General features: G+C 38.1%; 1 protein-coding gene across 1 annotated transcript in view; it reads right to left on the bottom strand.

Moving 5' to 3' along the window:
• Positions 1-22,925, bottom strand: part of LOC129770328 (calmodulin) — an 89,395-nt gene that overhangs the window by 63,293 nt on the left and 3,177 nt on the right. The gene's annotated exons all lie outside the window — the stretch shown is intronic.

Genomic DNA, 22,925 nt, shown 5'->3' with positions numbered 1-22,925 from the left:
AACCAACAATCTTTAGTTACAAATTACAGATTTTTACGGTATTCATACAGATTTACAGATCTCAATAATGGAAGTGAGGCTTTTCAAATGACCTTTCTCAAGGCCGAGAGTTTAATTTAGTTTTTCAAATTAGGCTTTTTCAAGCCTAGAGTCGGAAGAGCTGGAAAAGTTTAAAGTCTCTACAATTCAAAACATCATCATCACAAGTATATAAGTTTTCTTTCGGTAGAAATTTTAAATAAAACGATTCGCTTTTTATTACTTAGGATCATTTCTAAATGCATCAAAAATTTCAAAATAACTGTTTAACAGAAAGTTTTGGTGGCCCTGAAAAGGACTGACGTGTTTGCGTGGTTTTGTAGGAACAGCTTAAATAGATAAATGGATCAAATATATGCAAGGTGCGGGTAGTTTTGTACTTTTGTACTGACATTTTAGTTACTAAAAGCACAAATAATGTACAAAACTAATTTATTGGAAAGAGTGAACGCTTCCAATTTCCGCTAATTCAAACCATTTGAGGTTAGGGAAGCGTAGTGTATGGCATACCAAACATATTTTAGAGAATTTGTGATTCGATTGGTATGTAATTCATCAAAGCCATTCACAGTAAAATTAGTTATTTACGTTAAAATTATTTCATAAAAACGTAACATGTTTTCTGATTTGGTACCATTACTGAAAGACGTAGTTGAAAAAAAATTGATTATGATTTCATACTTATTCACAAACATCAACAGGCTCAACATGAATGCCCTAATCATCGGAATCTGAATATCTAATCTACTAATACAACTTAACTCATTTTAGGCCAAGTGTTCGAAAAATCGAACAGCAACTTTGATAATTTTTCATGGCTTTGGAAAGCTACCATATTGTAAGGTTTTGGTTTCAAATGATAACTATCACTTACCATCAATTTCATTCAATTTTGTATAACCAAATTGGACATTAAATTCGGTTTGAAGCAACCATGTGCGAAAAGTATAGGTTATGTACATAACCTAATAAAAAAACCAATAAAATGTAAAAATATGTAAACTTTTCTAGAGTAATACTTTGATAGAAGTACACACATTGTGATGTAGGAAAAAAACCATTGGATTGAGCCTCCTACAGGAACAAAAATGTTGGTTTTGGCCAATGTTTTTGTTTGGCGATTTTTCAGTTTTTTGTCATTTTTCGGTAAACGGAAGGACGAAAAAAATAATTCTTGAAAATTTGGATTTCTGTAACGCTAATAATCAAAATTACACCAATGGCGTTCGTTAAAAAAAATATTTTTACCGCTTGGTCGTTAATGGGTTACCAAGACAACTAACTAATGTGTAACCCATGTGTAATAATGTGCAAATTTTTTTTAGTTGTTAAGTATACAAAATAGTTTAAAACAAAGTAACACCAGGATGGTCCAACTAAGAAAAAAAACTCACGAATATATCAACATTTTTTGCTTGGATTTCCTGTTGAAATCTATATCTTAAAATACCAATTATCTTCTCTAGTTTACCAAAAATTGTTACACGAGTTGTAAAATACGAAAAGCAATCCACATCATTAGGTTTCGTTGGGTACAACGCATCATACCTGCTGACGGATTTCTTAAAGAGTGTGCTACAGTGAAAAGCTTGATGAAGAGATATCTAGTGCGTGACGGTCATAAAAGAACGCCCATCGTTTAGGATACGGATTTTAAATCTGAGATCCGACATCACAAATTAGAAGCTTGAATATGAATTTCATATCTGAATGGTTCCTGGATCCGAGCTCGAGAATCTATAACCTGTAACTGAAACCCGGAACATCTTCTTCTTGAATGGCGTTAACGTTCCCTGTGGAACTTTTGCCGTCTCAACGTATACATCAACTAGCGTCATTTATTAATACTTAGATGAGATTTATTAAGCCAAATAACACGCCTTGAATGTATTCCGAGGGGCAAGCTCTAGAATACGCGTGACCACAGTGCAAGTCGAATGGAATTTCTCTGACGAAAAATCCCCCGGCCAGAACGGGAATCAAACCTGAACATCCGGCATGATAATGTGAGACGCTAACCACTCGGCCACGGGTGCATTACGGAACATACCAAAACTATATAATCATCAATCCGTAACAGGAATCGGAGATGTAGAGATAGAATTGAATTTGGAATCTGGTAAAATAATAGGGAAACAGAATCTGGAGCTCGTTTAGATATAATGAAGTGTTAAATGCAGATTTCAGGATACGGGATCTAACTTATAAATTCGATAGAGAAAGAATTGTCGAAAGTGGTAGGGAGCCTCGCATGTCAAAAAAAAACATTGTTTAAAAAATAAAAAAAATCACCCCGTATGAATGGTGATCGCAGCTGTCCTCACAATAAGTGTAAATAATACCGATCTTCACTAAAGCAGGCATGCTTTTGAACCTGTTAATGCAAGATACAATCAAGTTACAAGGTTCAACGCGAAATCGGAACTAAGTTTGAATAAAAAAAAATACATAAATAGTGATCATTATTCTTCATATTGAACAACTTCGACCACTACTTTGATTTGTTGCATTCCAGTTTACTATATAGGCACTGTCAGTTCGTTCCATTAATGAGTGATAGTTCGCTAGGGCTTTGCAACTCCTCCTAAGATATGACTACCACTAGATATTACTTTAAGCAGGTTTCGCTACGTCAAAATCCTGCATTTTCACAGCAATGGTTCCGAAGTTTCATAATTAAAGAAACGACATTTATAATCTGTCGGTATTTTTTCTCTTTTTTTCTGTGTAGGTGTAGATTGCGTTCTGTTTTCAAACAGAAGGTAGATACTCCAAAAAGGACTTCAATCCGACGAATTCCTGCTGAGAGATAAGCTTTCATTACCTTCTACATCGCAGTGTTCATTCACGCAGTATAGGTTAACATCGATGGTATGACAGTTAGTTGTTCCAGACATAGAATATACTCCCAAACTAACTCCTACTGACATGGGTAATCTTCCAATGTATTTCAAGCAGCTTGACTATTCGATAAAATCCAGATATTGGCATGACTGTATCTCCTAACCAAACAACTTTTTATCAGGTTGGGGAAAAAGTAATCCATTATTTTTGGTGAAATTCGAAACATTTTTTTTATATATATTTCGGATTGTCCGTTTTGGGTCAAACATATACACCGTTTTGTTGTAAAATTTGTTGTCATTCTGAAGGTAACTTCAAATGTCTATATCATGGAGTGGTTGGTCCTTATTGGCCAACTTAAAAATTAAATAAATTCAATTGCACGTATTTTACTGTTGCAGTTTCGGCACCATAAACACCATTCACAATTTCAGCAGCCTAGCTTGCATTTTCTCATTCATGAAATAAAAAGTGTAAAATGTATCGAATTTTCTCTTTGTTGACCTCTATCGTTAGCACCCTGTAATTCACAACTGAATGGAACAAACGAAAAGCAGTAAACGTTTTTTTAGTGTGAAATGTCACCTTTACAACGAGCCTAAACTTGAAATTGTACCAGCTACCGAGAAAGTGATCTTGAAAAACAGGAGACTACTGTCCCATTGGAATTGATTTGTTGATTACTGGTCCTGTAATCCTAGCTGCTGTGTCGGTAAATAACATGAGTGATCCTGGACTAGTTTTAGGACGACTGTCTTCCCGTACGCTTCCCAGCATTGAGTATTTGAGTTTCCAAATTGAAAATCTTCTAGGATTTGCAATGCTCCTTGCGATCTCCGCCTTGAAAAGGTTTTGCACGTTTTTCGCCTCAGAGTAACTTTTTCTGCTTCGAGTTGCACATATTGGTGCATGGATAGAAGACGCCAAGGAACATCTAGGGCTTTGGAGGATGCTCTGGTAATTGCTTTTCCCGGGCTGATAGTTGTATAGTTTTAGACTACCACGCCAACTATTCCATTTCTCGAAGGATGAGGGCTGAGTAATTCAAGTTTCATAATTTGAGTGTGTAGTTAAGGGCTCTTGGGATCCACTGAATTTGTATCCCAAGTTCGTCAGGTTATTACGAAGATCTTCGACAATTAGAGACTATCAGGATACGGCACTCTCCCTTGAAGAATCGTCGTTAGAATTTGACCCTTCTAATTTGGATGTAATTAGTCGGTTTTTTAACATAACACTCGCAGCACTCGACAGTTGTTGGATGCATTGTTGAATGCTTCCTCAATACATGTTGTGATTGAGACTTCGTATGTGAAATGGAAATCGATATGGAGCATGTCCGAACTGAAGCTATCATTCAATCGGAACGGTACAGATTGAAGTTCCAATGTAGTGAACAAGCAAAAATATATATATATGATAATCGTAACAGGTCAATAATCGCCTTCGACTTGCGCTGTGGGCACGCGTATTCTAGAGCTTGCCCCTCAGAATACATTCAAGGCGTGTTATTTGGCTTAAGAAATCTCAACTAAGTATCAATAAATGACGCTAGTTAATGTATACGTTGAGACGGCAAAAGTTCCACAGGGAACGTTAACGCCATTCAATAATAATAACAGGTTTAATTACATAGAAACACACAAAAAATAACAATTTAATTCCTATCCAAATCCAGCAACAAATTGCGCATTTTTATTGCCCCCACGGTGGAAGTAACAATCTGATTAGGAACTGTTATTGCAGAGACGGCATCCCGCTGCCAAAATATTAACAGATGTTTCGAAAACAGATGCGTAGCCGAGCAAAGGAGGAGAGAACGATGCCAATTTTTTTGCCGGTTTTATTTTCGCCGTAGAACAGGTTGAGAGGCGGCAGCGTCATCGATCAAACTCTCTCCTACTTTCTTCATCCCGTATTCATTCTATGAACCGGCTTTGGTTCGAGAAACAGCCGAGAGACACCGACCCGTTCTCGCTACAGTTATAGTGATGGGGGGTTAGGTAGCTGCACACCGGGGGATATCTCGTTACCCGCGATTGTATCATCTTCCATTCCCGCGTGGAGACAGGCAATAATAATTTTCCAATCTCGCACGGACGGAAAACAGGAATAAATTGCACACTAAAACGTGTATTCAAAAGACATTAAATGTTTAATATACACGCAGACGACGACTCTGCCCTGTCTGCACTTTTATTTGGCACTGAAAACCGGTTCCTCCGAGCAGCGCATACAAAAGCGCGCCGTTGTAACCATGTGGTAGCGGTGGCGGCGGCGGCGACGACAACTTTCACACACAAGCCGGTTAAACCGGCGCTTGGCAGTGGAACAAATTGCTTCTTACCATGTGCTTTTGGTGGGTATCCCCCTCCCTTCTCCGATGTCTTACGATGATATATGGTACCGGCGAAATAGAGGCGCGCGAGGCGGAGGCCGCTTGCGCAGGAGCGTTGAATTTTCAGCAATTCGCCACGCAGTGCTGGCTGATTGGACCGGTTGATGATTCCTCAAGAAGGTGAAAAACCAATGTCTTTTTCGCAAACAATCACAGTCGCGCAGGGAAGAGTGTGGTATGACATTTGTTGTCCTCAACATTTAGCGGAAAATGTTGCGCGGTTCATTCATGTCTGAGAGTCATGGGACGAATCATCCTCCCCGCTCGAACGGAGATGGAACCGAAATTAGCGGTTGCGGTGACGACTCCGACGATGTAAACATGAGCGCGAGTAGTCGACATGAGTCGATCCCCACACTAAGCATTCTTAAAGCGTGAAAATATGTCCCCCGTTAGCTCGGGAAAAACGTTTTCTGTTTGTTCGAAAACAGACGATCCTATCCGCCTGCCGAGTCTTCGTCTTCACCTCGAGTGGTGACAATGTTGAAAATTGACGAGAATTAACAATGTGTGTGGAAAATAGCTCAACTTAACATTTTTTCGCAATGCTGCTACTGTTGCTGTTGTTGCGAATGAGAACACAGCTGCGGAAGCTATGATCTCATGTTTTTTGTGGGGAATGAAAACATCGTATGGTGAGTGATTCCACAAACACGGTGGGAATTTCTTGTGAGCGGTTGCCATGATCCGGAAGTGCGAACGGAGTGATACTCGTTAGCGCAGCTAAATTGATACACATAAATAACAATATTACCCGTCACAAATTATCCAATTTGCGTTTCGTGGAGTCGAAATGGGTTCCTGAAGCTAACCATGACATTAAACCGGAATGAGGGTTATAGTTTTATACCCTATTCCGTCGGTCTATTTTCGAACCTATTTTTTGCAATTTCCGGTCAATCCCGGATACAAGAATTCAAGTTATTTAGCAGAAATCATTTTTGAAAAAAAAAATTAATGATTGGTATTAGAACTGGGCGATATTGAATCGATGTTTAGAAGATCGATCTTCTCTCCGATTCCCGTTTATTTGAATCGATTCTTTGTAATTTAAAAAATCGCAAAAATCGATCGTTTCGATCTTTCCGATATTTTTTATTGTAGATTTTTTTTTGTAAATTTGTTTTCCAGTTAACATAGATTCTAATCTGACCAAAAACGACCTTACAAATTTCATAAACATTGGATTCCTTTCAAGGTTGTCAAATTATTGGTCGTAAATTTACGACCAGTTTTGAGTAGTTTGGTCATTACAAAACAAGTGGTCACAAGTTATATTTACACCACTACAGTCAACAGGCTGATAGGGAAAATTGGAACAAAATTGGATTTCTGTAGAACTGGGACTACTACCAAGATTTCGATTTAATGCCAGACGTATAGCACGGTTGGATTTTATGAGCTTTCTGGAAAATATCAGTTGTTGAATTTCTAATAATAATTTTCCATTGATCTATTTGATCAAATGATTCCATGACGGTACAAGACGAATGTCCTGCAAAATACATTTTTTGAGCTTTCATTTTTTCTTTGACCTTCATGCTGAGAATCAAAATAAAATACCTTTGATATTTGAATAGAAATGTGAAAATGTTTATTCCACGTCCACGACACTTATAAAGAATACGTAAAAAAATGGCATTAGATTTTTCAAAGATCGATCCAGTTAAGATCGATTCTCTGGTACCTATTTAATCGGTGTAGGGGAAATCAGGGAAAAACTGACACTGTAGGTAAAACCGACACTCCCTGATTTTTTTCAGTTCGAAGCAATTTTTTTGAAAATTTTTCGATGCTCCCTGTACACACTTGTCATTCCTTACGTGGGAGGCTATCTGGCGTAGTGGTAACATTCATGCCACTCACGCTAAAGGTCACGAGTTCAATTCTCACTCCCGAAGTCTTCCAAAAATGGAAAGTAAAACTGACGAACCAGCCAAAAGTGTTTGAAAATCACTATAATACAGAAAAAAAAATCTTTACGTTTCGAGGTACCTCACATCTGCGGAAGTTGCTTTGCTGTCAAAACAAACAACTAAACAGAACCGTTCAGCAAACATAAGACAGTCCATGTAAAATTTCGTTCGTAGAATTTAAGTGTCTAGGTCGGGAAATTGTGGAAAATTGGATACTTTTATGAGCTTAATTCATCGTAGATCATTGTTCAATGTAATTTGAGAGACGGTAGGTGGTGTTGTTGCTTATCAATTCTCGAAAACATTGTTTTGAAATTTCAAGTCCATTGGGGGTAACACCGACACCTTCATTCAGGGTAAAACTGATACCCGGTTTGTGTTTCACAGACAGGAAAAATGCGTTCTTACTTTTTGTGGATGCCTCGTGTTTATATTCGACAGAGAAAACGGCATAGCTAAACTAACAAAACAGCCAAAACCAACGTTGAATCGGGCATGTCATCAAAAAAGCCTGGCAGAGCCCATGGTATCCTTTCGTTGAACGCCCATCGGCACATTTCACGTGAATGCTCACCTAAACTTTGAAATTATTGTTACAAGTTTTCATTCGTTTCTCGCGCTGGGCGACGAAAGTGTTAAATAGCCAATAACGACGCCGGGCACGTTCCGACTGTAAGAACTGGTAAAGTGAAGGAATGTTAGTATGATATTCACGGCCAGACTGGTCGCCTCTATAGCGTGGTTACCTTGCGATTAAACCATCCCCTTCCCTTTTCTTAAACATTCCACGGGCCGGGTCGCAGTTTTCATTAGCTCAGGAGTTTAGTCATTTCTTCTTTTAGATAATAGTGATGGATGAAAACTATTACAACCAACTTTGCTCACCTAAACTTTGAAATTATTGTAACAAGTTTTCATTCGTTTCTACAAAGATGTCGGTTCTACCCGACAAGGTGTCGATCACACCCGCACTCCCATTTATTTCACCTGAAAACATCAATTTTTGTATTCTATCAAAATTCGAGTACTAATCAAAAAATTATCAACAGATACTGTAGAATGGCTCATGAACAGTTGAAGAGAGGTTCTATAACGATTTGAAGTCGAAGACACATGGTGTCGGTTTTACCCTGATTTCCCCTACACCATTTAGAAAATCGATTCGTCAAGATCGATCTTTTTCTAATGATCGCCCAATCCTAATCGGCATTGATTTGTTTCGAGTGGCGTTAACGACAGCAGTATACAGGGATTCTCTGAAAGGAATTTCTACTGAGAAACTTTGTGTGTTCAACATCATAACCATCACTTTCCGAAGACATAGTTTGCGGAAATGGTTGTAATATACACTGCATTACGATACATTAAGACCTTGCCACTCAGCATTTTTACGCAGTCACAGCTCATTCGAGAGCTCACGTTTGGTAAAGGATAGATATTTATTGTATGTCTTGTCTGAGACTCAACAGTTTTTAGGTGCCTTACTCCGAGGTGTACCTTGTCGCCGGATCGAATTTAGAAAACTCCCTTCGAGGCTGACATCCCAATGTGCCGGTGAGAGAGATGTGTTGGCTCGGTTAACCCTTGATTACATGTCCCAAATATGTTTTCCATATGTTTAAGAATTAAGTGTGATCATCAACATTATCACAATCTCCTTTTATCCCATCTTTTTTCTGAAGGAAATATGTCACCCTTATAAATTCGAATCGACCGCGAGTAATCGGTTCCCTACCTTCTTACCCCTAGAATTAAGGAAACATGAAGAAGTGACCAGAATTTGCAGAGATCTAAACTGAACAAGAAAAAATGAAATGTAAAGGCACGTCCACATTATGCCGATCGGCCTGTACCAGGCGGCATATTCGGTTCGTTATGTAAAGTGGACGCCCCATCGGGTGCACGAAGCCGAAGTCCCATCGGATGCACGAAGCCGTCACGAACACACGAAGCACTATGTCGTCAACGCTAATTTACTTCGTTTTGTTTTGGTTCGACTTTCTCGAACCGAACCCACTTGTTTCGGGTTGGGTTCGGTTTGATTCGAGTCGGTTTCCGGCACGTCGGCCAGCCCGGGCGGTACGTCCACATTTAGTCGGCTTTACCGAGCGGCCAAGGCCGATGGGCGTAATGTGGACGCGTCTTAAGATCGCAAAGATGTTCGCATCAATCGATCGGAAATATTTCTACGCATCTGTCACAATAAGTAAAAATAACTTTTTTTTAATAATTGTAAAATCTCAAGCACTATCCAAACGCGGTACTCGCGGTATCTCACGTTTTGACTGGGCTAACATGTGCTTCTCAAATTGTATCGACCAAAAAAGGCAACTGGAGTAACAGTGGAATACAATTTGAATACATCAATACCACTGCGAGAACAAACTTAGCTATTCACTGTGCATATCATTCTACCCTAGGGGAATATGAAAAACAACGATCTTCATACCTAGTGAGGTTTCGAGGGTCATTCCAAGGAAAACGACGTAATGCATCGCAGAAAATAATTTACACTGCGTGAACTCAAATCTCTGATGTTGTTCTGATCTGATGATCGTGGGATGATTCCCACAACAACCGAAGAATACTCCAAAAGTGAGAGAACAAGAGAGCAATAATGACAGCAAGTCACTGTATGTCCGCGCGGTATTTAATGGTGTGAAAAGTGAACCCATGAGCTTTGGAAACTTTTGAAACACAACACGACAAAAATTTTAGAACATATACACCGTATTTGACAAAAATTGGCAATGTAAAGTATCGTTCTAACAAGAGCAATGTCTAGGTATAAATAATTGAAGTTTACGTAAAAAAGCTGAAGTCAGGAAAGTTAGCGCCGTCTAAAGAGCCGTCTTGAGTCAGCTTTACAACTCAAAAGTCATGTAAACAGCATTATTTGAATATGAATACCATAATGATGTTAATTTCATTTAAACTGATTCAAAATTCTAGGATATGAGAAGAGAGAGATACTCTTCTAATACATTTCCGCATCTCACCACACTGCGCTGACCTCACGCGGTTGTGGTGTTTAGATGGTTTCCCATCCCATGAATCCACCGAAGGCGGCGTGAGTAACAACTCACACGGTTCATATCTGCTTCGCACTGATTTTCACCGGTCATTTTGCGAGTTTGTTCCACCGCACCCGCACTCTTGTACCCCGGGCTAGACGGGGATCCCACTGAAGCTGTGCGGTATGTCACAACGCGCAGAGCAGCAGGTCGCATGTTTATGATACACACTAAAATATACTATTTTTGGGTCATACCTTCTGCTCGCTCTAGACGGATGGATGAAGCGGCGGTCGGTGCTCGAACTTCTTCCCGATGCTCATATAAAATGATCATGTTTGTGGTGTGGTGTTGTGTGCTGCTGTTGCATTGCATTGGCTGCTGCACTGTCGTATACATGCAATTGGAGAGTAATGAACTTTCGGGTACTACGACGACGGGAACGGACGTTACACGTTGACGGTTTTTCTCCTTGTGGTGCCCTGCACGCCACGCAGCAGCAGCATGTGGGGACTCACAATCGATAGCGCTCTCAGTTGCATAAGAATGAGGAAAACTTCGCGTTAATGCGTGCATGGTGTGTGTTGGTGTGTCGCATTGCGATGGAAAATGAGGTTATGAGTAATGCTGCCCCCGGTCATTAAAGAAACTGTGTGAGATTGCTGCTTTTATTAGATGATTATTATTTTGCGAAGAACATAACATGTGCAAATGTGTTTTCTCCCTCAAATCAAATACTGTTTTATTGATTTGATCACTAATGTGCCGATGGAAGTACATGTTGCATTCGTTCCCTCGGGAAGTTTGCTCTTGTTTGGCTCTGAATAATTCATAATACGTGTCCTTTCATGACTCGATGTTATTTTGTAACTGTACACAAACCGGTGTACAACAATTCTATCGGAAGAAAAATATTGCTCCATTTTTGTTCAAATATTGTATATGAAGCAATTCCACGAAAAAACGAGCTGCGATGTTGCTTGAACACTTTACAAACGTATTTTTTTATTTCGTTCTTAAAGTGCGTCATTCAGGATTAGGGTGGTCTGAAAAATCGGCTGTTTAGCCGATTAAAATTTAATCTATTACCGACCAAGCTGTAAAAATATTTTTTTTTATCATAAGCCATTAGTGTAACTTTGATTATTGGCGTTACAGAAACCCTAATCTACAAGAATTATTTTTTGTTTTCTTCCATTTTCCGGATAATGACAAAAACTCAATAGAACGCCAAACGAAAACATTGGCAAAAACCTACATTTTTGTTCCTGCAGGAACTTTTTTTCCTACATCACAATCGGTCTGAAAAGTCGAAAAAGTCAAATTTTCATTTTTTTTTTGCATTTTTGGGAAGCTTATGCCCTCATAAACGTTGTACTAGAAGGATTTTTCGACATTTGATTTCGTTGGAAAGTTACAGCCAAAAGTGTGAATTCACCTCAAGGGATATAGTATTGCTGTACGAATTTTTAAACGCGTTTTTCTCGAAACCATGTTTTTTTTCAACTGGTGGTATTAATATCTCAGGATCTACTCGACCGATTTAGCTGAAATGTTTTATCAGCATGTAAAAATGAATTATCCAAAGCGTTACATAGCCGTTTTTTGATATCTCTTTTTTATTTTTTATGAGCTCCTAAACAGCGATTTTTCATGAAAAATTACAAATTTTTAACAGAAATGGTCGCCATTTTGACAATTTTTCGAAAACCCCTATGTATGTAAGTAATATTCATTCGTTGCTTCAGAACCGATACCACCAGCAAGGTACCGATTTTCAGACAGAATCTATGCATCCAGCTGTCAGTAGCATAATAATCATTATTCGTGAACTCAAAAAATGGAAAATACATTACATATACCTTAAACAATAACCAAAATACTCGAACACTTCACATCATTCCTAACATCCGAAAAAAGATCACGAAAATTCAATATTTTTCGACCCTCCAGACAGGGGTCCCCCACTTGATAGTTTTCTAGATGAAACAGACTGATACCTTGTGTTCTCCAGCGACATTTTTATGTTCGTCTGGCGTTAGAATTCCGCCAAAACTTCTAATCTTTGGAGGGATCATAAATGTTTGGGGTATTTGTTGTTTGATATGACTGTTCCATGATCTGTTCCATCTTCATTTAACAATGAAGAAATAAAGTACAAAATCGGGAAAAACATATTTTTGTAGGTCCATCGCGTTCCATTAGCATTAGCATTGAGCAAGTCGCACAATATCGTAGGTGGTACGAATTCAGAACTATTAAGTTAAAAGCTAGCCTCCATCCGTTGCTGATGATTAGTAATATCTCTTAGATGAAGGCATGCTTTCTCCAACAGTTGAGAATTGTCCTGGCCACGTCCTTGTAACTGCTAAGGAAAGGGAAAGAGCGTTAGTTCAACATTTACTTAAGAGAGATGCAGAGAACTCTACGACCTCTCATAAATGTCGGGAATTTAGGAATGTATTAGTAGGGAAGGTAAGCCATGGGATACACTCAGCCGGTGTTACTGGCGAAGCTTGTTATTACTAATAATTCTTCTTCTTCTTTAATGGCACTAACGTTCCTAGAGGAACTTCGCCATCTCAACGTAGTATTACTTGCGTCATTTTTATTAGTACTTAGTTGAGATTTCTATGCCAAATAAGACGCCTTGAATGCATTCTGAGTGGCAAGTTCTAGAATACGCGTGATCACAGTGCAAGTCGGAGGAAATTTCTTTGACGAAAAATTCCCCCGACCAGAACGGGAATCGAACCCGAACACCCGGCATGTTAGTTATGACGCTAACCACTCGGCCAAGGGAGCACAACTAATTCTAATAATAATAATACTAATAATTCATCGGTTCTTAATAATTATATTATTAACTAAAATTTATAATTATTAATAATTATACTATAACTAAAACAAAAACTAAAATTGTCACGTCCATCGCGTTCCATCTCCGAAAATCTTCCAACGCAATTATCAGTCCTGATCAAATTTTCAACCACTAACTATACAATTCATCCAGATCAAATGCAGTCATTAGTTTCTTGGCATGTCAACTGAGACGTGGCAGTAATTAGGAAGAAGCTGCCAACAGACGTATAACAGGAAAAATAGTGTCAAATAGCGAAAGATCTCAAACGCTTATAACTCGACCATCGCTCACAAAATCGCCAAGATGTTAAGGTGAAGCTAGCCACAAATGGCTGCCACAATGGCGTTCATTTCTTTCATCTCCCTCCCTCATCCCTCGCCCGATTTCCAATAATTCGATTACTCACAAGATATTTAATTTTCTTCTGCTGTCGCACTGTATAGTGAAAAACGGCGGAAAACTCGAGCTAGTACTCTGAAAGTTAAATTTTAATTTTTTAAATTTTCGGCACTGGTTTTGTTTGTATTGATGAAAGCATCGTTATTTTTTCGACACTGATGCCAAACAACATCATCGAAACAGCTATAAAAACCACTCAATAAAATGTTATTCCTGAGTCATAGCGTTTCATGTCATGAAAATCAATAGAATAAAATTGTGTTGATATCAATACAATTATTATTTTTACGTTTAATTGGTCTTTAATGTAAGTTTTAGCAACTTTAACATTGGGTAAGAAAAGTGTATTGCAAAGCTCGGAACACTGCCACGGCTGCCTATGCTTTCAAAAACAGTAAACGGAAAAGTATTACATACAATCAAAATGCCTCGGCCAACGAAGAGAAGGGTTAAGGCTCTCCAACGTGAATATGTGAAAACATCGAGTTACTATGCGGAAGAACTTGTTAATACCAAAAGAGCCCCAATTCGCATGTGTTATAAATTTGCTCATGTTACGCTCGCGTATAATCAGAATTTTACTTCATATGCAAATGCACCTTCTATACATATTTATATTTGCAATTGTTCATCGGAACATATCGTTCATACAATTTACTTTATTATTCGATTGTTATTTTTTTCAAATGTATTCAAAGTCTCGTGTCAATGAAGCGCCACACAGTCTGATAATTGAATTGATAAATTTACGTGTGCTTTGCTCTTCTCTTACAAACACTATTACCCCATTTTTACACGTGATTTTACCTATACTACTACAATGGCTTCCTTCCACCTTCACCTTCTTCTTCTTCTTCTTCTTCTTCAATGGCACTAACGTTCCTAGAGGAACTTCGCCGTCTCAACGTAGTATTACTTGCGTCATTTTTATTAGTGCAGGTAAACTTCGATATAACGTACATTTCACTTTCAAAATTGTACGTTGTATCGAATTGTACGTTATATCGAAGCATAATAAAGTACTCACAAACGTAGTCTATAATACATTATTGAGTTGCTGTTTTAGTCAAGTTAATTAATAACTTCAATCAGAAGACGAAGCCAGCCTTTCTCATGATGTTTCCCTTCGTACTGTTGATTAAAGCTTGATTCATTTAGTATCTGGAATCACCAAACCAGCTGTATTTCGAGATTGATTGGTACAAAACTTGTTTTAGCATCACAATACAGATAATTCATTGTTCTATCAGAAAAAAAATATTGAAAAAAATTTTCCTTTACACTTTGCAAAGGTGTACGTTATATCGAGGTAAAATGTACGTTATATCGAGTGATGTTATATCGAGGGTACGTTATATCGAAGTTTCCCTGTACTTAGTTGAGATTTCTATGCCAAATAACAACACGCCTTGAATGCATTCTGAGTGGCAAGCTCTAGAATACGCGTGATCACAGTGCAAGTCGGAGGAAATTTCTTTTACGCTTTCAGCGCTTTCTCATTCATGTCTGTAGATTATACACGATGGAATGCAAAAAGCACACAACAAAAACCACCTTCACCTTAACATTAAACGAATAAAATATTTCTATCACAATACATTAAATTATAGCTCCATTGAAACGAACTTTGAAACTTAGAAACAAAACGTAAACGTATCAAACTGTGCAGACCAAAAGGTAAAGTTAATGTAACAGCGAAGCACACTTTATCAATACAATATATGCTGTTGATTTCTCGCTGGCTGGAGCGAGACTAGAGTGAAAAACTAAATTGCTAGAGATTTTTTGTGTGGAATGCCACCTTTCTAAAATTGTTCGATTGGTACTTTACGAATATAGATTACTACAGTCATCTATCGGAAAAAGGAATAGATTTCTTTTCCTCCGACCTAATATATTATTTGAAACAGCTGCTCAGTGCCATCGAAATCAATCAAGAAAATTTTATTAGATTGTGGGTAATTATCATTTTTAAATTTTCAAAAATTGCGAAGATAAAATAGTAGGTATTTAGTTTGTTGAATCAATTTTTTTGCATAGTAGAGGCAAGTTCTCGTTAGGAATTATCTAGCGAACATGTATCTGACACAGTATAATTTTGGAAGTGGTCATTATGATTATCACCTTGACAGACACTAATTTGATTTGAACGCTAGAAGCGCTTGCAACATTATTCCGCGTAGCTCAAGAAGGAATTTTACACCTAATTCTTTCTGACTCATCCAAAAGCAAGGAAAATGGGCACCAGATGAACTGAAGTCGAGGGCGTTGAAAGGCGATTTAGCATGTCTGCGGTTCTGCTTGAGCGCCATAACAAGAAGTCGTTCTATTTAAAAAATGAAATAATTATGACAACTCCAAACACAAAAAAAAGTTTATCTTCATCAAACGCTAATGTCTTACAAAGTTCTTTGAAAACAAGATAATCCTCTGCACTGGGTGAAATAGGGAGATATCATTTCGTTTTGAGTTGTTGAAATCGGATGAATTCCGCAGACAACAGATGATTCGGTCGAAGTGAGCAGACACAACCAGACGTTTCGTTTGCTCGAAGAAACCAGGTATAGTTCGATCTTCGGCTAGGAGTTATTTGGGAAATTTTCCCTTCCCTAACACGCCAGAACTTGCCACATGTAATCACCATCGATTGAAAATCGATACCAACTGCAAGATGGAAAACCGTTGAATAATACTTCGAATGATACTTTCATTGAATAATTAATTTATCCCCACTACCAAATAAACATTTTGAAGATGAAAAAAGATTTCAAAAAGATTTTCTGGAATGCTTATTAAAAATCTTCAATCCACGATTGGCCCCGTCCGGTTCGTCCACCGATTCGGGTAGGAAATGAAGATTATGAACCGGACGTAGAAACACAGCTACTGCCTTTAAAACTACCAACAAAAACGAAACGTATAATTAGGCAATATACAAGTTTCGCAACTGCCAAACCGGAAAATGAACCGACCCGGATCGGGGAGAGCATGATTGTTCCTTTCTTTTCTTCTGTATTTTCGTCGTGCTTAGCTTGGAAAGGCGCGGATTATAGAACTCTTATTGAGGCATGATTATACCACCGGGTGGTCAAAAGCAATTAAACACTTTTTTTCTCCTTTTTTTTTTTGTTTTGTTTGGTTCCCAGAATAACAGGTACAATACGTTGAACTTTGGCAAACTTCTCGTAATAAATTCTACAATTTTCGTTGATTTACGCAAATCCAAATCATTAGAAGATTATCTGTCGCTCTATGATGTAAGAAATGGATCATCGTAAAATTTGAAATAAAATTAAGATACAATATGAAATGACATTGCATTTTTTAATCATCATTTTGTACAAGGAGCCATTGGATTCCGCTACCCATTGGAGCGTGACAATTGGTCAGATAAGGAATGATATAACCAATAATTGGATCTGCACCGAGCGCTGCTGCATTCAAGTGTGACAAATTGATATCGATGATCCAAATTTTTTCCCCCTTCTACACTGGTGTTATGATTAATCTTTCCGATACACCGCGCGCTTCAATTGATGTCATCAGCAGCAGTGGCAGCAGCCGCAGCGACAGCAGAGTGCCTCCTCCTATCGCGGAGAGGGTTCTTCCCTCAATCCTTCCTTTGCCCGTTTCTTCTTATTCGCATCCTTCCATTCAATTCTGTTTCACGGCATTGTGTGCGAATGAGAGTGTCTATTACTGTGTGTACATGCGAATCAATTATCACCCTTGCAGCAAGCTCAAGTGGCTCAGGGTGAGAGCTGCTGATATCGAACGCCGCGCTTCGGAATGATTCAACCTGCGCTGACGTAGGTTCGATGAGCACACACCTTATCGTGTATCGCGTCATATTTCAAATACACATTGCGACGGCGGGTTAGGGTGCAGTGGAATGATAACAGGCTTGCAATCCAAGAAAAAATACCTGTGTAAATTGAAACCCGCATGTTCTAATTATGAGTTTGGAATTTATTGAAAAAAAAGTTACCGTAATTAGGTCATAGGGTGTGGGGAGACAAGCCCATCCCAACTCGAGATGGGGTTGCTGAAAACAGGATGATACAACAAATGCACACAAAGGTTGTGTCAACTACGGGTGTGAGTTGTTCTCACTTGTTCTGCCTCTGGGCTCTGCGAAAAATTCTGATGATCTCCCCAAATTGGATTAAAAACTTCGCCGCTGCTTTTGACATGTTGTCCAATGGACAATGACGGCTTTCGGACCGAAGAGGCTCTAATCTAATTTATGTCCAAGGAAGAATGTGTCAGAATCTATCGTAGCACACTATATATGTCGGTGGCATGGCTTCTTCCCCATTCCTGGGCTAAAGAGTATAACATGTTAGGAGGTATTTGTCATTCCTCCCAGCTAGTCGCTTTCTTTTCGAATCTCACGCCAGCAGTGGTTGTGTGAAACCGAAAAACAACAGTACACATAAAACACGAAGTAACGAACACGTTTACTGGCCTCCCAGCAATTTTCCCATATAAGTAGAAATTATTATTCCATACCTACACCGGAGCGACATCCACAAATGGAAACACTCAGCAGCAACAACGGAAAGAGAAGTAAAAAAAAAAGCACACGATGGGTGGCAAGGTGGGATGGGGGTGCCTAAATGGGCTTGGCAGGGCATGTTTAATCGATTCACTATTACTGATGGCTTCGCTAAGGTAGCACGGCACCACCACCACCACCATCACTACTACTGCTATGAAAACGAAATTCGAGCAGTGGAGAGTGTGTAGACTGCTCGAAAGAGGTCGCTGCAGCCGCTAGCTGAAATCCCGCATCGCGTTGTGCGAGAATCGCGAATCAATGCAATATACACAACGGTGTGGTGTTGCAGAGAGAGATTGAGAGTGGAATCAAAACGCGAGATATGTGATGCAAGAGAGAGAGGAGAATGAGTCGACATCATCAACACACCAACACAAAAGCAGCAGCTTCAACGGTTTTGACAGCAATAGCAGCTGTCCGAATTGGGTTGGGTATTGGTATGAAAAAACACGATTTTTCGTTGTTTTTGGGATAATATTTGAACGGATAATTTGTGTGGGTTCCATTGAATTTGATATGTACGGGTAATTCATTGGATCCCCGAAAGAACAAAAATAAGCACCCGATTATTTTTATCTGTTCAATAATGATGGGTTATCAAATTTCAGCTCTATTCGGAACATGTTGGGTAATAGGGTTTCCCATTCTTCGATTACCTGTTTCATTATCTTATCAAACTGCTGCTGTGGCTCTCCAAGCACCCATTTGACACAATTCAACCAATTTTATTTTATCATTCAATCTATTCGTAGAATAAATTTACAAGCATCTATGCTTCCAATAACTGAATATTCTTGAATTTTGCGAACCAAAATTAAACATTCCACGCCGAATATTTGACACTTTCCTGTGCCTAAATTTTGTTTTGCCCTCTCATCTATTCCTCAAAAGACGGATTTCACTGTTTGATCTCTGTTCTCTTTAATTCTCATCTAACTAAAAGCCTCTTTTGCTGCGTCCTAGTTTCAATCAATTGAACTCGTATTAGCTTCAGTTATTATGAAATTTTTAGTCTCAATCATATAACGAATCGTTTTTTATGTGAAATTTGACTGTGTAAACGTTACATGGCAAGTTATTGAGTCTGATAAATAAACGCTGTGAAAAAAAAAGTTTCCTCCGTATTTTTTTTTAAGTTGGATAGAAAACAGCAGCCTAAATGTTCCAATTGTAGGCAAAAATGTATGAATTTTAAATTTGAAATCCCTGAAACAAACCTGAAACTAATAATTACCACGAGTTCTAACTGGAATTTTCAAAAATTTTAGTTGGGTTTCGAAGTTATCTCCGTCACTTTGACTTTACAAAATAGGATTTTTTTTCGGTGCGTAAAAACAGAACCTGACCTTGAAAAAGAAAAAGATCCCACAGAAAACAAAACATAGCCGAACCAAGTGATGAAGAAAATGGGAGGGTTAACGATTTCGCAAAACTCAACATCGATCAGAAAGTGAGAGCTTATCTTGAACTTCTAAAATGATACTATATTTTGAGCGACAAATTCCAGAATACGCGTGTACTAGTGCAACTAAGTCATAGAAATTACATTGACGGAAAATCTTCCAGCTAGAAGGGAAATCGATCCCGAAGATTCCGGAATTATATGAAGTGATGGTAAACACTCGACCACGAGAGCTCCAATTACTTGAATAGTTTCAAATCGGAAGAGACATTTTGGTTTTCTATGCATAAAAATCTCAGCGGTTTACTAGTTAGTTACTAGTGATGTATGAAAGTGCTTGGTCCAAGAATAACACCAATATTAAATATTCCAATTTTGCTTTCTATATAATGTTGCCAAACAAAAAAACAGCATTTTAGTTGGAACTCTAATGACGACCATCTATAAGATAGATGTTACGAAACTTGGAATGAGGACTTATAAAGCATGGATTTCACAGCAATAACATTGCACGGTTTGATTTTAGATGCCATATTTCTGGAGTCACTTGTATCATTGGGGAAGTGGGGGCATAGTGGTCACCCTAAGGAATATGCCCATTTTCAGCGTCCACATACCGCTTCAATTCCCATTTCTCTAAGAACCCCCGCATACTACAGACTTTCTGTCAACCGACAGTTTGGTCGGGTCGGCTTTCTGATGTAAAAACCGACCCAACTGAATCGGCGTTATGTGCGCACATGCATATCTCTCCGTACTGATTAAGAAGCCGACCAAACTATCGGCCGACAAATCAGTCTGCAGTCTGCGGGGACTCTAAGATTATTATAGTTCAACTCATTGTTGTTCAAGATCGCAAACGACTTTTACTTTAAAAATTCAAAATAGTACACTTCTCATCATTAGAAAAAAGGTGAAAAATCGAACTTTTTTTTTGCTTGGAGGTAAAGTTGTCACCTAGTACAGGGTGACTCAAAAGTCATGAAATTCTTCAAACATAAGGTGAATATCAATACGGCATCTATAGTCAATAGTTATACTACCAAACAAGCAGGTGACCTATTTGCCCCCACTACCCCTACATTTCGAAAGTCAACGACAAATAAATTTGTCCGGATATTTCGGTGAGTTTATTCTGCGAATCGCGTAGATTCAGTTAGTACGAATTTATTTTTTTTCCGAAAGTTATAGATTTAACAAACATGGATTTATTAGGAAATGAATCTTCAAATCTTCATATTCTCGGAAGAATTTCTTCCATCAACTATGATCCTCTATCACCGCCTGATAGATTCCATGTAACATGTAATTTGTTTAAGCAATGAAGGTATTTCTGTCCTTAAATGAATCGAAAATAAAACAATCTTCTTTTATAAGCGAAAAATAAAAAAATAAATTTGTATAGCAAACAATTTAGAAAATAAGTTTTGTTCGGTTCGATTATACACAGTGAAAAATTTTTTCCCCCTGTATTACAGTGACTTTCAACACTTTTGACTGGTTCATCACTTGGTGAAAATAAATTGGATACTGTATATTAGAGTGCCAATGAAAATGGTCAACTCGACTTTCCGAATGGGACTTTCTGATCAGAGAACAGTCTTTCTTTGTAAACAATACTGTAAATAGTTGACAGATGAAAGATTGATTCAGTTTCGTCTCTACGACTACGTTTAATTTGATTTGTGTCGAAGTAATTGTACCATCTCTCAGATTATCATCCATGAAAACAGCTCAAAATTTTTGATCTCGAAAGAAAATAATCGATTGATGTTCTTTGCTCATTTGAATTCGTAGTACTTACTCTATCTCGACTAGTATTAAAATTATTTATATACAGTGGAACCCCGATTATCAGCGAGCGGATGATCTGCGGTACCCGCGAAAGCAATTTCCTTAATAGTTCTATGATTTTCCCGAAATTTATCACTGAGTGGCAGGCTTTTGCTCTTTTGTTTTGGCAGTGGCTTTCACATGACTACTGGTGTACATAACCTTACAGATGAATAGTTTAATGATTACTCTATTTATAAAACATAGTTTTTTTTTTTTTTATCTTCGCTTATTTTTCGTCGGCCTATTTCCGCCACTTAAGTGCCAATCACCGACATCAGGGAGGCGACTCCACCTGTTCCTACCTATCAGACTCAACAACTCATGAGCCGGGCCAACTTCTTTTACTTCCGCTCCGAAGGAAGACGTAACCAGAGATTTTTCGCCTCAGAAAATCCCAACGACGCCAGCTGGGATTGAACCCAGGCCGATCGGATTGTGAGGCTGTTACGCTAACCATACAACCACTGGCGCCGTCTATAAAACATAGTTATCATGCTCGAATATCTTTTTTTGTGTTTGCGTCTCAATCATAGTCATTTATTACTTTATCCGCGATTTTCGCGAATAATCGGGGTTCTACTGTATCAACAAAAGTTTATCGTAGGAAATTTTCAACATAGAAAATCCTTTACAGGAGGAAAAAGCAGTTAAATATTCCTTGCGAAAAACTAAAACAGAAACTATTAAGAGATATTCATTTTATAGGGAAAATTTAATCATAGTTCATTATTATTATGTAAAGATGTGTTTATTACTCCCTAAAATCTTTTATTAGCTTCATTTCTCCCAATTTTGTTTCCGCAAATAAAGTCCTAATCTGCTATCCGTTTCATCACTAATAAAAAGTCATCGGCCCTGATTCTCGAATACACTTCACGGTGGAAACGAAATGAACGGCACGCTATTGAACTACGTTTTACGAGTTAGTGAAGTGTCGAAGATAATGATGAGTTTTCAGGCAGAATGAGCACTTTTCAAATAAAAAATCATTAATGAAAATTAACTTCTTCGTATCAAACTGGTATTCAATGTGAGTGGAAAACTTTGTTTTCTTCATGTGGTATAATAATCTCATACAAAAATTTCATCTGGAGATAATTTGATATTATAATGATAAATTTAGTGGGCAACTAATCTCGTATCCAGATGTCGACACCGTACCGTTACCATCGCGAATACGTTTCATTCCGTTTCCACCGTGAATTGTATTCGTAGTGTATTCGAGAATCAGGCCCATCGTAAAGTAATTGAGCGTCAACTCCGCTGAAATTTCAATGAAATTCACATTCACTGGGAAAAGATTCTTAAAAATAAAGAGTGCTTTTATTTGTTTTAATAAAACCAAACAAATTTCTCATGTACTTTAGAAGCAAAATAATGAAAACACCTAAAATAGTACTAGGTTTTAAGATCTTTACTTCTCAATTGTTACCTCATTCCACTATTTGAATAATTTATAACGTGTTTATATCATTTTCAAATTCGTTTTTAAATTTTCTAATCTTTCATGTGAAAGTTCTAAGTAGCATACTTTTTCATTAAGATCGGTAAAAGGCAGTTCCCAAAACCATATTCGTAGAGGTAGAAATATTTGCGATGACTTAGCTCAGCATCTTCTTTATATTATCTCACATTATATGTGCGAATAAAGTA

This window comes from Toxorhynchites rutilus, chromosome 2, assembly GCF_029784135.1.
Source record: "Toxorhynchites rutilus septentrionalis strain SRP chromosome 2, ASM2978413v1, whole genome shotgun sequence".
NCBI classification, from domain to species: domain Eukaryota; kingdom Metazoa; phylum Arthropoda; class Insecta; order Diptera; family Culicidae; genus Toxorhynchites; species Toxorhynchites rutilus.
This window is presented reverse-complemented; position numbering and strand designations above follow the sequence as displayed.